The sequence below is a fragment of the Hypomesus nipponensis genome, chromosome 5 (genome assembly GCF_054491055.1).
Source record: "Hypomesus nipponensis isolate SF chromosome 5, ASM5449105v1, whole genome shotgun sequence".
Taxonomy (NCBI): domain Eukaryota; kingdom Metazoa; phylum Chordata; class Actinopteri; order Osmeriformes; family Osmeridae; genus Hypomesus; species Hypomesus nipponensis.
This window is the reverse complement of record NC_140365.1, coordinates 10,881,548-10,894,281: the sequence shown is the minus strand read 5'-3', so window position 1 is coordinate 10,894,281 and position 12,734 is coordinate 10,881,548. Positions and strand designations below refer to the sequence as shown.

The window sequence follows — 12,734 nt, the reverse complement described above, 5'->3', positions numbered from 1 at the left end:
CCAAAGCTCCTACTTTGATTCCGCACCGTTGCGCAGATACCCAGAAGGAAGCGCCCGAATGAACGTTTTGCTGCAGCAGGTATCGAAAGAGCCTTGGAAAAGGGAATGCTTTTCTTCACCGGTTTGGAAAAGAAGAAAAAAAGAGAAGAAAAAGCTGGCTGTGGCGTAACCCTACAAGGATTTGACGCAAACGAGAGAAAATGCATGTGCTTCCGCACCGTTCTTGTAAAATGCTCAACAATCTTGTCATAAACACATCAAAAATGGACGCCCCTTGAAATGTGCCAAAGAAAACAAGGTGGAAAATGCCTTGTTTGCAAATTAGGACAGCTTCGACAAAGGGAGAGAGGCTGGCAACTTATGTGTGTAGCTCATTCGTGTGGCACAGCACAGGTCACAACACCCGTGGCCACCACCTCTCGTGTGTCCTGCGACAAGCGGCGAGCCGTGATCGTATAGTGGTTAGTACTCTGCGTTGTGGTCGCAGCAACCCCGGTTCGAATCCGGGTCACGGCACATTTTTCGTTGTGCAGACAAGGGACGTTGCGCGCCGTGCCTGTACGCTACACGCGACCAGTGCCATGCGCATAGCTACTCCCCCTCGTGTCTGTTTAAAAAGAGCCTTTAGATATATGTAGTCTCGGTTAGTAAACCTGTGAAAGAGGAAGACCACTGTCTGCCGTTTCCCCGTCACTTCTTTCGCTCCAAGCGAGTGTCGTGGGTCGGTGACATGGCATGCAGCATACACATCGGGCCAGTGGCGCAATGGATAACGCGTCTGACTACGGATCAGAAGATTCCAGATTCGACTCCTGGCTGGCTCGAGCATCCATTTAACCAATTCTGTATTTGGGCGATGAGGGAAAGATGTCTGTCAAGCAGTTGAGCGTAGCGCGCCAAAGTAAAACAACAGGCATTATGACGTTTTCACCAAAGCTCCTACTTTGATTCCGCACCGTTGCGCAGATACCCAGAAGGAAGCGCCCGAATGAACGTTTTGCTGCAGCAGGTATCGAAAGAGCCTTGGAAAAGGGAATGCTTTTCTTCACCGGTTTGGAAAAGAAGAAAAAAAGAGAAGAAAAAGCTGGCTGTGGCGTAACCCTACAAGGATTTGACGCAAACGAGAGAAAATGCATGTGCTTCCGCACCGTTCTTGTAAAATGCTCAACAATCTTGTCATAAACACATCAAAAATGGACGCCCCTTGAAATGTGCCAAAGAAAACAAGGTGGAAAATGCCTTGTTTGCAAATTAGGACAGCTTCGACAAAGGGAGAGAGGCTGGCAACTTATGTGTGTAGCTCATTCGTGTGGCACAGCACAGGTCACAACACCCGTGGCCACCACCTCTCGTGTGTCCTGCGACAAGCGGCGAGCCGTGATCGTATAGTGGTTAGTACTCTGCGTTGTGGTCGCAGCAACCCCGGTTCGAATTTGGGTCACGGCACATTTTTCGTTGTGCAGACAAGGGACGTTGCGCGCCGTGCCTGTACGCTACACGCGACCAGTGCCATGCGCATAGCTACTCCCCCTCGTGTCTGTTTAAAAAGAGCCTTTAGATATATGTAGTCTCGGTTAGTAAACCTGTGAAAGAGGAAGACCACTGTCTGCCGTTTCCCCGTCACTTCTTTCGCTCCAAGCGAGTGTCGTGGGTCGGTGACATGGCATGCAGCATACACCTCGGGCCAGTGGCGCAATGGATAACGCGTCTGACTACGGATCAGAAGATTCCAGGTTCGACTCCTGGCTGGCTCGAGCATCTATTTAACCAATTCTGTATTTGGGCGATGAGGGAAAGATGTCTGTCAAGCAGTTGAGCGTAGCGCGCCAAAGTAAAACAACAGGCGTTATGACGTTTTCACCAAAGCTCCTACTTTGATTCCGCACCGTTGCGCAGATACCCAGAAGGAAGCGCCCGAATGAACGTTTTGCTGCAGCAGGTATCGAAAGAGCCTTGGAAAAGGGAATGCTTTTCTTCACCGGTTTGGAAAAGAAGAAAAAAAGAGAAGAAAAAGCTGGCTGTGGCGTAACCCTACAAGGATTTGACGCAAACGAGAGAAAATGCATGTGCTTCCGCACCGTTCTTGTAAAATGCTCAACAATCTTGTCATAAACACATCAAAAATGGACGCCCCTTGAAATGTGCCAAAGAAAACAAGGTGGAAAATGCCTTGTTTGCAAATTAGGACAGCTTCGACAAAGGGAGAGAGGCTGGCAACTTATGTGTGTAGCTCATTCGTGTGGCACAGCACAGGTCACAACACCCGTGGCCACCACCTCTCGTGTGTCCTGCGACAAGCGGCGAGCCGTGATCGTATAGTGGTTAGTACTCTGCGTTGTGGTCGCAGCAACCCCGGTTCGAATCTGGGTCACGGCACATTTTTCGTTGTGCAGACAAGGGACGTTGCGCGCCGTGCCTGTACGCTACACGCGACCAGTGCCATGCGCATAGCTACTCCCCCTCGTGTCTGTTTAAAAAGAGCCTTTAGATATATGTAGTCTCGGTTAGTAAACCTGTGAAAGAGGAAGACCACTGTCTGCCGTTTCCCCGTCACTTCTTTCGCTCCAAGCGAGTGTCGTGGGTCGGTGACATGGCATGCAGCATACACATCGGGCCAGTGGCGCAATGGATAACGCGTCTGACTACGGATCAGAAGATTCCAGGTTTGACTCCTGGCTGGCTCAAGCATCCATTTAACCAATTCTGAATTTGGGCGATGAGGGAAAGATGTCTGTTGAGCGTAGCGCGCCAAAGTAAAACAACAGGCCTTATGACGTTTTGGCCAAAGCTCCTACTTTGATTCCGCACCGTTGCGCAGATACCCAGAAGGAAGCGCCCGAATGAACGTTTTGCTGCAGCAGGTATCGAAAGAGCCTTGGAAAAGGGAATGCTTTTCTTCACCGGTTTGGAAAAGAAGAAAAAGCTGGCTGTGGCGTAACCCTACAAGGATTTGACGCAAACGAGAGAAAATGCATGTGCTTCCGCACCGTTCTTGTAAAATGCTCAACAATCTTGTCATAAACACATCAAAAATGGACGCCCCTTGAAATGTGCCAAAGAAAACAAGGTGGAAAATGCCTTGTTTGCAAATTAGGACAGCTTCGACAAAGGGAGAGAGGCTGGCAACTTATGTGTGTAGCTCATTCGTGTGGCACAGCACAGGTCACAACACCCGTGGCCACCACCTCTCGTGTGTCCTGCGACAAGCGGCGAGCCGTGATCGTATAGTGGTTAGTACTCTGCGTTGTGGTCGCAGCAACCCCGGTTCGAATCCGGGTCACGGCACATTTTTCGTTGTGCAGACAAGGGACGTTGCGCGCCGTGCCTGTACGCTACGCGCGACCAGTGCCATGCGCATAGCTACTCCCCCTCGTGTCTGTTTAAAAAGAGCCTTTAGATATATGTAGTCTCGGTTAGTAAACCTGTGAAAGAGGAAGACCACTGTCTGCCGTTTCCCCGTCACTTCTTTCGCTCCAAGCGAGTGTCGTGGGTCGGTGACATGGCATGCAGCATACACATCGGGCCAGTGGCGCAATGGATAACGCGTCTGACTACGGATCAGAAGATTCCAGGTTCGACTCCTGGCTGGCTCAAGCATCCATTTAACCAATTCTGAATTTGGGCGATGAGGGAAAGATGTCTGTTGAGCGTAGCGCGCCAAAGTAAAACAACAGGCCTTATGACGTTTTGGCCAAAGCTCCTACTTTGATTCCGCACCGTTGCGCAGATACCCAGAAGGAAGCGCCCGAATGAACGTTTTGCTGCAGCAGGTATCGAAAGAGCCTTGGAAAAGGGAATGCTTTTCTTCACCGGTTTGGAAAAGAAGAAAAAGCTGGCTGTGGCGTAACCCTACAAGGATTTGACGCAAACGAGAGAAATGCATGTGCTTCCGCACCGTTCTTGTAAAATGCTCAACAATCTTGTCATAAACACATCAAAAATGGACGCCCCTTGAAATGTGCCAAAGGAAACAAGGTGGAAAATGCCTTGTTTGCAAATTAGGACAGCTTCGACAAAGGGAGAGAGGCTGGCAACTTATGTGTGTAGCTCATTCGTGTGGCACAGCACAGGTCACAACACCCGTGGCCACCACCTCTCGTGTGTCCTGCGACAAGCGGCGAGCCGTGATCGTATAGTGGTTAGTACTCTGCGTTGTGGTCGCAGCAACCCCGGTTCGAATCCGGGTCACGGCACATTTTTCGTTGTGCAGACAAGGGACGTTGCGCGCCGTGCCTGTACGCTACACGCGACCAGTGCCATGCGCATAGCTACTCCCCCTCGTGTCTGTTTAAAAAGAGCCTTTAGATATATGTAGTCTCGGTTAGTAAACCTGTGAAAGAGGAAGACCACTGTCTGCCGTTTCCCCGTCACTTCTTTCGCTCCAAGCGAGTGTCGTGGGTCGGTGACATGGCATGCAGCATACACATCGGGCCAGTGGCGCAATGGATAACGCGTCTGACTACGGATCAGAAGATTCCAGGTTCGACTCCTGGCTGGCTCGAGCATCCATTTAACCAATTCTGTATTTGGGCGATGAGGGAAAGATGTCTGTCAAGCAGTTGAGCGTAGCGCGCCAAAGTAAAACAACAGGCGTTATGACGTTTTCACCAAAGCTCCTACTTTGATTCCGCACCGTTGCGCAGATACCCAGAAGGAAGCGCCCGAATGAACGTTTTGCTGCAGCAGGTATCGAAAGAGCCTTGGAAAAGGGAATGCTTTTCTTCACCGGTTTGGAAAAGAAGAAAAAAAGAGAAGAAAAAGCTGGCTGTGGCGTAACCCTACAAGGATTTGACGCAAACGAGAGAAAATGCATGTGCTTCCGCACCGTTCTTGTAAAATGCTCAACAATCTTGTCATAAACACATCAAAAATGGACGCCCCTTGAAATGTGCCAAAGAAAACAAGGTGGAAAATGCCTTGTTTGCAAATTAGGACAGCTTCGACAAAGGGAGAGAGGCTGGCAACTTATGTGTGTAGCTCATTCGTGTGGCACAGCACAGGTCACAACACCCGTGGCCACCACCTCTCGTGTGTCCTGCGACAAGCGGCGAGCCGTGATCGTATAGTGGTTAGTACTCTGCGTTGTGGTCGCAGCAACCCCGGTTCGAATCCGGGTCACGGCACATTTTTCGTTGTGCAGACAAGGGACGTTGCGCGCCGTGCCTGTACGCTACACGCGACCAGTGCCATGCGCATAGCTACTCCCCCTCGTGTCTGTTTAAAAAGAGCCTTTAGATATATGTAGTCTCGGTTAGTAAACCTGTGAAAGAGGAAGACCACTGTCTGCCGTTTCCCCGTCACTTCTTTCGCTCCAAGCGAGTGTCGTGGGTCGGTGACATGGCATGCAGCATACACATCGGGCCAGTGGCGCAATGGATAACGCGTCTGACTACGGATCAGAAGATTCCAGATTCGACTCCTGGCTGGCTCGAGCATCCATTTAACCAATTCTGTATTTGGGCGATGAGGGAAAGATGTCTGTCAAGCAGTTGAGCGTAGCGCGCCAAAGTAAAACAACAGGCATTATGACGTTTTCACCAAAGCTCCTACTTTGATTCCGCACCGTTGCGCAGATACCCAGAAGGAAGCGCCCGAATGAACGTTTTGCTGCAGCAGGTATCGAAAGAGCCTTGGAAAAGGGAATGCTTTTCTTCACCGGTTTGGAAAAGAAGAAAAAAAGAGAAGAAAAAGCTGGCTGTGGCGTAACCCTACAAGGATTTGACGCAAACGAGAGAAAATGCATGTGCTTCCGCACCGTTCTTGTAAAATGCTCAACAATCTTGTCATAAACACATCAAAAATGGACGCCCCTTGAAATGTGCCAAAGAAAACAAGGTGGAAAATGCCTTGTTTGCAAATTAGGACAGCTTCGACAAAGGGAGAGAGGCTGGCAACTTATGTGTGTAGCTCATTCGTGTGGCACAGCACAGGTCACAACACCCGTGGCCACCACCTCTCGTGTGTCCTGCGACAAGCGGCGAGCCGTGATCGTATAGTGGTTAGTACTCTGCGTTGTGGTCGCAGCAACCCCGGTTCGAATTTGGGTCACGGCACATTTTTCGTTGTGCAGACAAGGGACGTTGCGCGCCGTGCCTGTACGCTACACGCGACCAGTGCCATGCGCATAGCTACTCCCCCTCGTGTCTGTTTAAAAAGAGCCTTTAGATATATGTAGTCTCGGTTAGTAAACCTGTGAAAGAGGAAGACCACTGTCTGCCGTTTCCCCGTCACTTCTTTCGCTCCAAGCGAGTGTCGTGGGTCGGTGACATGGCATGCAGCATACACCTCGGGCCAGTGGCGCAATGGATAACGCGTCTGACTACGGATCAGAAGATTCCAGGTTCGACTCCTGGCTGGCTCGAGCATCTATTTAACCAATTCTGTATTTGGGCGATGAGGGAAAGATGTCTGTCAAGCAGTTGAGCGTAGCGCGCCAAAGTAAAACAACAGGCGTTATGACGTTTTCACCAAAGCTCCTACTTTGATTCCGCACCGTTGCGCAGATACCCAGAAGGAAGCGCCCGAATGAACGTTTTGCTGCAGCAGGTATCGAAAGAGCCTTGGAAAAGGGAATGCTTTTCTTCACCGGTTTGGAAAAGAAGAAAAAAAGAGAAGAAAAAGCTGGCTGTGGCGTAACCCTACAAGGATTTGACGCAAACGAGAGAAAATGCATGTGCTTCCGCACCGTTCTTGTAAAATGCTCAACAATCTTGTCATAAACACATCAAAAATGGACGCCCCTTGAAATGTGCCAAAGAAAACAAGGTGGAAAATGCCTTGTTTGCAAATTAGGACAGCTTCGACAAAGGGAGAGAGGCTGGCAACTTATGTGTGTAGCTCATTCGTGTGGCACAGCACAGGTCACAACACCCGTGGCCACCACCTCTCGTGTGTCCTGCGACAAGCGGCGAGCCGTGATCGTATAGTGGTTAGTACTCTGCGTTGTGGTCGCAGCAACCCCGGTTCGAATCTGGGTCACGGCACATTTTTCGTTGTGCAGACAAGGGACGTTGCGCGCCGTGCCTGTACGCTACACGCGACCAGTGCCATGCGCATAGCTACTCCCCCTCGTGTCTGTTTAAAAAGAGCCTTTAGATATATGTAGTCTCGGTTAGTAAACCTGTGAAAGAGGAAGACCACTGTCTGCCGTTTCCCCGTCACTTCTTTCGCTCCAAGCGAGTGTCGTGGGTCGGTGACATGGCATGCAGCATACACATCGGGCCAGTGGCGCAATGGATAACGCGTCTGACTACGGATCAGAAGATTCCAGGTTTGACTCCTGGCTGGCTCAAGCATCCATTTAACCAATTCTGAATTTGGGCGATGAGGGAAAGATGTCTGTTGAGCGTAGCGCGCCAAAGTAAAACAACAGGCCTTATGACGTTTTGGCCAAAGCTCCTACTTTGATTCCGCACCGTTGCGCAGATACCCAGAAGGAAGCGCCCGAATGAACGTTTTGCTGCAGCAGGTATCGAAAGAGCCTTGGAAAAGGGAATGCTTTTCTTCACCGGTTTGGAAAAGAAGAAAAAGCTGGCTGTGGCGTAACCCTACAAGGATTTGACGCAAACGAGAGAAAATGCATGTGCTTCCGCACCGTTCTTGTAAAATGCTCAACAATCTTGTCATAAACACATCAAAAATGGACGCCCCTTGAAATGTGCCAAAGAAAACAAGGTGGAAAATGCCTTGTTTGCAAATTAGGACAACTTCGACAAAGGGAGAGAGGCTGGCAACTTATGTGTGTAGCTCATTCGTGTGGCACAGCACAGGTCACAACACCCGTGGCCACCACCTCTCGTGTGTCCTGCGACAAGCGGCGAGCCGTGATCGTATAGTGGTTAGTACTCTGCGTTGTGGTCGCAGCAACCCCGGTTCGAATCCGGGTCACGGCACATTTTTCGTTGTGCAGACAAGGGACGTTGCGCGCCGTGCCTGTACGCTACGCGCGACCAGTGCCATGCGCATAGCTACTCCCCCTCGTGTCTGTTTAAAAAGAGCCTTTAGATATATGTAGTCTCGGTTAGTAAACCTGTGAAAGAGGAAGACCACTGTCTGCCGTTTCCCCGTCACTTCTTTCGCTCCAAGCGAGTGTCGTGGGTCGGTGACATGGCATGCAGCATACACATCGGGCCAGTGGCGCAATGGATAACGCGTCTGACTACGGATCAGAAGATTCCAGGTTCGACTCCTGGCTGGCTCAAGCATCCATTTAACCAATTCTGAATTTGGGCGATGAGGGAAAGATGTCTGTTGAGCGTAGCGCGCCAAAGTAAAACAACAGGCCTTATGACGTTTTGGCCAAAGCTCCTACTTTGATTCCGCACCGTTGCGCAGATACCCAGAAGGAAGCGCCCGAATGAACGTTTTGCTGCAGCAGGTATCGAAAGAGCCTTGGAAAAGGGAATGCTTTTCTTCACCGGTTTGGAAAAGAAGAAAAAGCTGGCTGTGGCGTAACCCTACAAGGATTTGACGCAAACGAGAGAAAATGCATGTGCTTCCGCACCGTTCTTGTAAAATGCTCAACAATCTTGTCATAAACACATCAAAAATGGACGCCCCTTGAAATGTGCCAAAGGAAACAAGGTGGAAAATGCCTTGTTTGCAAATTAGGACAGCTTCGACAAAGGGAGAGAGGCTGGCAACTTATGTGTGTAGCTCATTCGTGTGGCACAGCACAGGTCACAACACCCGTGGCCACCACCTCTCGTGTGTCCTGCGACAAGCGGCGAGCCGTGATCGTATAGTGGTTAGTACTCTGCGTTGTGGTCGCAGCAACCCCGGTTCGAATCCGGGTCACGGCACATTTTTCGTTGTGCAGACAAGGGACGTTGCGCGCCGTGCCTGTACGCTACACGCGACCAGTGCCATGCGCATAGCTACTCCCCCTCGTGTCTGTTTAAAAAGAGCCTTTAGATATATGTAGTCTCGGTTAGTAAACCTGTGAAAGAGGAAGACCACTGTCTGCCGTTTCCCCGTCACTTCTTTCGCTCCAAGCGAGTGTCGTGGGTCGGTGACATGGCATGCAGCATACACATCGGGCCAGTGGCGCAATGGATAACGCGTCTGACTACGGATCAGAAGATTCCAGGTTCGACTCCTGGCTGGCTCGAGCATCCATTTAACCAATTCTGTATTTGGGCGATGAGGGAAAGATGTCTGTCAAGCAGTTGAGCGTAGCGCGCCAAAGTAAAACAACAGGCGTTATGACGTTTTCACCAAAGCTCCTACTTTGATTCCGCACCGTTGCGCAGATACCCAGAAGGAAGCGCCCGAATGAACGTTTTGCTGCAGCAGGTATCGAAAGAGCCTTGGAAAAGGGAATGCTTTTCTTCACCGGTTTGGAAAAGAAGAAAAAAAGAGAAGAAAAAGCTGGCTGTGGCGTAACCCTACAAGGATTTGACGCAAACGAGAGAAAATGCATGTGCTTCCGCACCGTTCTTGTAAAATGCTCAACAATCTTGTCATAAACACATCAAAAATGGACGCCCCTTGAAATGTGCCAAAGAAAACAAGGTGGAAAATGCCTTGTTTGCAAATTAGGACAGCTTCGACAAAGGGAGAGAGGCTGGCAACTTATGTGTGTAGCTCATTCGTGTGGCACAGCACAGGTCACAACACCCGTGGCCACCATCTCTCGTGTGTCCTGCGACAAGCGGCGAGCCGTGATCGTATAGTGGTTAGTACTCTGCGTTGTGGTCGCAGCAACCCCGGTTCGAATCCGGGTCACGGCACATTTTTCGTTGTGCAGACAAGGGACGTTGCGCGCCGTGCCTGTACGCTACACGCGACCAGTGCCATGCGCATAGCTACTCCCCCTCGTGTCTGTTTAAAAAGAGCCTTTAGATATATGTAGTCTCGGTTAGTAAACCTGTGAAAGAGGAAGACCACTGTCTGCCGTTTCCCCGTCACTTCTTTCGCTCCAAGCGAGTCGTCGTGGGTCGGTCACATGGCATGCAGCATACACCTCGGGCCAGTGGCGCAATGGATAACGCGTCTGACTACGGATCAGAAGATTCCAGGTTCGACTCCTGGCTGGCTCGAGCATCCATTTAACCAATTCTGTATTTGGGCGATGAGGGAAAGATGTCTGTCAAGCAGTTGAGCGTAGCGCGCCAAAGTAAAACAACAGGCGTTATGACGTTTTCACCAAAGCTCCTACTTTGATTCCGCACCGTTGCGCAGATACCCAGAAGGAAGCGCCCGAATGAACGTTTTGCTGCAGCAGGTATCGAAAGAGCCTTGGAAAAGGAAATGCTTTTCTTCACCGGTTTGGAAAAGAAGAAAAAAAGAGAAGAAAAAGCTGGCTGTGGCGTAACCCTACAAGGATTTGACGCAAACGAGAGAAAATGCATGTGCTTCCGCACCGTTCTTGTAAAATGCTCAACAATCTTGTCATAAACACATCAAAAATGGACGCCCCTTGAAATGTGCCAAAGGAAACAAGGTGGAAAATGCCTTGTTTGCAAATTAGGACAGCTTCGACAAAGGGAGAGAGGCTGGCAACTTATGTGTGTAGCTCATTCGTGTGGCACAGCACAGGTCACAACACCCGTGGCCACCACCTCTCGTGTGTCCTGCGACAAGCGGCGAGCTGTGATCGTATAGTGGTTAGTACTCTGCGTTGTGGTCGCAGCAACCCCGGTTCGAATCCGGGTCACGGCACATTTTTCGTTGTGCAGACAAGGGACGTTGCGCGCCGTGCCTGTACGCTACACGCGACCAGTGCCATGCGCATAGCTACTCCCCCTCGTGTCTGTTTAAAAAGAGCCTTTAAATATATGTAGTCTCGGTTAGTAAACCTGTGAAAGAGGAAGACCACTGTCTGCCGTTTCCCCGTCACTTCTTTCGCTCCAAGCGAGTCGTCGTGGGTCGGTCACATGGCATGCAGCATACACCTCGGGCCAGTGGCGCAATGGATAACGCGTCTGACTACGGATCAGAAGATTCCAGGTTCGACTCCTGGCTGGCTCGAGCATCCATTTAACCAATTCTGTATTTGGGCGATGAGGGAAAGATGTCTGTCAAGCAGTTGAGCGTAGCGCGCCAAAGTAAAACAACAGGCGTTATGACGTTTTCACCAAAGCTCCTACTTTGATTCCGCACCGTTGCGCAGATACCCAGAAGGAAGCGCCCGAATGAACGTTTTGCTGCAGCAGGTATCGAAAGAGCCTTGGAAAAGGAAATGCTTTTCTTCACCGGTTTGGAAAAGAAGAAAAAAAGAGAAGAAAAAGCTGGCTGTGGCGTAACCCTACAAGGATTTGACGCAAACGAGAGAAAATGCATGTGCTTCCGCACCGTTCTTGTAAAATGCTCAACAATCTTGTCATAAACACATCAAAAATGGACGCCCCTTGAAATGTGCCAAAGGAAACAAGGTGGAAAATGCCTTGTTTGCAAATTAGGACAGCTTCGACAAAGGGAGAGAGGCTGGCAACTTATGTGTGTAGCTCATTCGTGTGGCACAGCACAGGTCACAACACCCGTGGCCACCACCTCTCGTGTGTCCTGCGACAAGCGGCGAGCCGTGATCGTATAGTGGTTAGTACTCTGCGTTGTGGTCGCAGCAACCCCGGTTCGAATCCGGGTCACGGCACATTTTTCGTTGTGCAGACAAGGGACGTTGCGCGCCGTGCCTGTACGCTACACGCGACCAGTGCCATGCGCATAGCTACTCCCCCTCGTGTCTGTTTAAAAAGAGCCTTTAAATATATGTAGTCTCGGTTAGTAAACCTGTGAAAGAGGAAGACCACTGTCTGCCGTTTCCCCGTCACTTCTTTCGCTCCAAGCGAGTCGTCGTGGGTCGGTCACATGGCATGCAGCATACACCTCGGGCCAGTGGCGCAATGGATAACGCGTCTGACTACGGATCAGAAGATTCCAGGTTCGACTCCTGGCTGGCTCGAGCATCCATTTAACCAATTCTGTATTTGGGCGATGAGGGAAAGATGTCTGTCAAGCAGTTGAGCGTAGCGCGCCAAAGTAAAACAACAGGCGTTATGATGTTTTCACCAAAGCTCCTACTTTGATTCCGCACCGTTGCGCAGATACCCAGAAGGAAGCGCCCGAATGAACGTTTTGCTGCAGCAGGTATCGAAAGAGCCTTGGAAAAGGAAATGCTTTTCTTCACCGGTTTGGAAAAGAAGAAAAAAAGAGAAGAAAAAGCTGGCTGTGGCGTAACCCTACAAGGATTTGACGCAAACGAGAGAAAATGCATGTGCTTCCGCACCGTTCTTGTAAAATGCTCAACAATCTTGTCATAAACACATCAAAAATGGACGCCCCTTGAAATGTGCCAAAGAAAACAAGGTGGAAAATGCCTTGTTTGCAAATTAGGACAGCTTCGACAAAGGGAGAGAGGCTGGCAACTTATGTGTGTAGCTCATTCGTGTGGCACAGCACAGGTCACAACACCCGTGGCCACCACCTCTCGTGAGTCCTGCGACAAGCGGCGAGCCGTGATCGTATAGTGGTTAGTACTCTGCGTTGTGGTCGCAGCAACCCCGGTTCGAATCCGGGTCACGGCACATTTTTCGTTGTGCAGACAAGGGACGTTGCGCGCCGTGCCTGTACGCTACACGCGACCAGTGCCATGCGCATAGCTACTCCCCCTCGTGTCTGTTTAAAAAGAGCCTTTAGATATATGTAGTCTCGGTTAGTAAACCTGTGAAAGAGGAAGACCACTGTCTGCCGTTTCCCCGTCACTTCTTTCGCTCCAAGCGAGTCGTCGTGGGTCG

General features: G+C 50.4%; 23 non-coding genes across 23 annotated transcripts; all 23 read left to right on the top strand.

Moving 5' to 3' along the window:
• Window positions 1–444: 444 nt before the first annotated feature.
• Window positions 445–516, top strand: trnah-gug (transfer RNA histidin (anticodon GUG)). The gene has a single exon. It is a non-coding gene; the product is annotated as a tRNA-His (tRNA).
• A 235-nt stretch (window positions 517–751) lies between these two features.
• Window positions 752–824, top strand: trnar-acg (transfer RNA arginine (anticodon ACG)). The gene has a single exon. It is a non-coding gene; the product is annotated as a tRNA-Arg (tRNA).
• An 857-nt stretch (window positions 825–1,681) lies between these two features.
• On the top strand, window positions 1,682–1,754 carry trnar-acg (transfer RNA arginine (anticodon ACG)). Its single transcript has one exon. It is a non-coding gene; the product is annotated as a tRNA-Arg (tRNA).
• An 857-nt stretch (window positions 1,755–2,611) lies between these two features.
• Window positions 2,612–2,684, top strand: trnar-acg (transfer RNA arginine (anticodon ACG)). The gene has a single exon. It is a non-coding gene; the product is annotated as a tRNA-Arg (tRNA).
• A 529-nt stretch (window positions 2,685–3,213) lies between these two features.
• On the top strand, window positions 3,214–3,285 carry trnah-gug (transfer RNA histidin (anticodon GUG)). Its single transcript has one exon. It is a non-coding gene; the product is annotated as a tRNA-His (tRNA).
• Window positions 3,286–3,520: 235 nt separating this feature from the next.
• Window positions 3,521–3,593, top strand: trnar-acg (transfer RNA arginine (anticodon ACG)). Its single transcript has one exon. It is a non-coding gene; the product is annotated as a tRNA-Arg (tRNA).
• A 528-nt stretch (window positions 3,594–4,121) lies between these two features.
• On the top strand, window positions 4,122–4,193 carry trnah-gug (transfer RNA histidin (anticodon GUG)). The gene has a single exon. It is a non-coding gene; the product is annotated as a tRNA-His (tRNA).
• Window positions 4,194–4,428: 235 nt separating this feature from the next.
• trnar-acg (transfer RNA arginine (anticodon ACG)) lies at window positions 4,429–4,501 on the top strand. Its single transcript has one exon. It is a non-coding gene; the product is annotated as a tRNA-Arg (tRNA).
• Window positions 4,502–5,051: 550 nt separating this feature from the next.
• trnah-gug (transfer RNA histidin (anticodon GUG)) lies at window positions 5,052–5,123 on the top strand. The gene has a single exon. It is a non-coding gene; the product is annotated as a tRNA-His (tRNA).
• Window positions 5,124–5,358: 235 nt separating this feature from the next.
• Window positions 5,359–5,431, top strand: trnar-acg (transfer RNA arginine (anticodon ACG)). Its single transcript has one exon. It is a non-coding gene; the product is annotated as a tRNA-Arg (tRNA).
• Window positions 5,432–6,288: 857 nt separating this feature from the next.
• On the top strand, window positions 6,289–6,361 carry trnar-acg (transfer RNA arginine (anticodon ACG)). Its single transcript has one exon. It is a non-coding gene; the product is annotated as a tRNA-Arg (tRNA).
• Window positions 6,362–7,218: 857 nt separating this feature from the next.
• Window positions 7,219–7,291, top strand: trnar-acg (transfer RNA arginine (anticodon ACG)). The gene has a single exon. It is a non-coding gene; the product is annotated as a tRNA-Arg (tRNA).
• A 529-nt stretch (window positions 7,292–7,820) lies between these two features.
• On the top strand, window positions 7,821–7,892 carry trnah-gug (transfer RNA histidin (anticodon GUG)). The gene has a single exon. It is a non-coding gene; the product is annotated as a tRNA-His (tRNA).
• Window positions 7,893–8,127: 235 nt separating this feature from the next.
• trnar-acg (transfer RNA arginine (anticodon ACG)) lies at window positions 8,128–8,200 on the top strand. Its single transcript has one exon. It is a non-coding gene; the product is annotated as a tRNA-Arg (tRNA).
• Window positions 8,201–8,729: 529 nt separating this feature from the next.
• Window positions 8,730–8,801, top strand: trnah-gug (transfer RNA histidin (anticodon GUG)). The gene has a single exon. It is a non-coding gene; the product is annotated as a tRNA-His (tRNA).
• Window positions 8,802–9,036: 235 nt separating this feature from the next.
• On the top strand, window positions 9,037–9,109 carry trnar-acg (transfer RNA arginine (anticodon ACG)). Its single transcript has one exon. It is a non-coding gene; the product is annotated as a tRNA-Arg (tRNA).
• A 550-nt stretch (window positions 9,110–9,659) lies between these two features.
• On the top strand, window positions 9,660–9,731 carry trnah-gug (transfer RNA histidin (anticodon GUG)). Its single transcript has one exon. It is a non-coding gene; the product is annotated as a tRNA-His (tRNA).
• A 236-nt stretch (window positions 9,732–9,967) lies between these two features.
• On the top strand, window positions 9,968–10,040 carry trnar-acg (transfer RNA arginine (anticodon ACG)). Its single transcript has one exon. It is a non-coding gene; the product is annotated as a tRNA-Arg (tRNA).
• A 550-nt stretch (window positions 10,041–10,590) lies between these two features.
• Window positions 10,591–10,662, top strand: trnah-gug (transfer RNA histidin (anticodon GUG)). The gene has a single exon. It is a non-coding gene; the product is annotated as a tRNA-His (tRNA).
• Window positions 10,663–10,898: 236 nt separating this feature from the next.
• On the top strand, window positions 10,899–10,971 carry trnar-acg (transfer RNA arginine (anticodon ACG)). The gene has a single exon. It is a non-coding gene; the product is annotated as a tRNA-Arg (tRNA).
• A 550-nt stretch (window positions 10,972–11,521) lies between these two features.
• Window positions 11,522–11,593, top strand: trnah-gug (transfer RNA histidin (anticodon GUG)). The gene has a single exon. It is a non-coding gene; the product is annotated as a tRNA-His (tRNA).
• A 236-nt stretch (window positions 11,594–11,829) lies between these two features.
• On the top strand, window positions 11,830–11,902 carry trnar-acg (transfer RNA arginine (anticodon ACG)). The gene has a single exon. It is a non-coding gene; the product is annotated as a tRNA-Arg (tRNA).
• Window positions 11,903–12,452: 550 nt separating this feature from the next.
• Window positions 12,453–12,524, top strand: trnah-gug (transfer RNA histidin (anticodon GUG)). The gene has a single exon. It is a non-coding gene; the product is annotated as a tRNA-His (tRNA).
• Window positions 12,525–12,734: the final 210 nt, after the last annotated feature.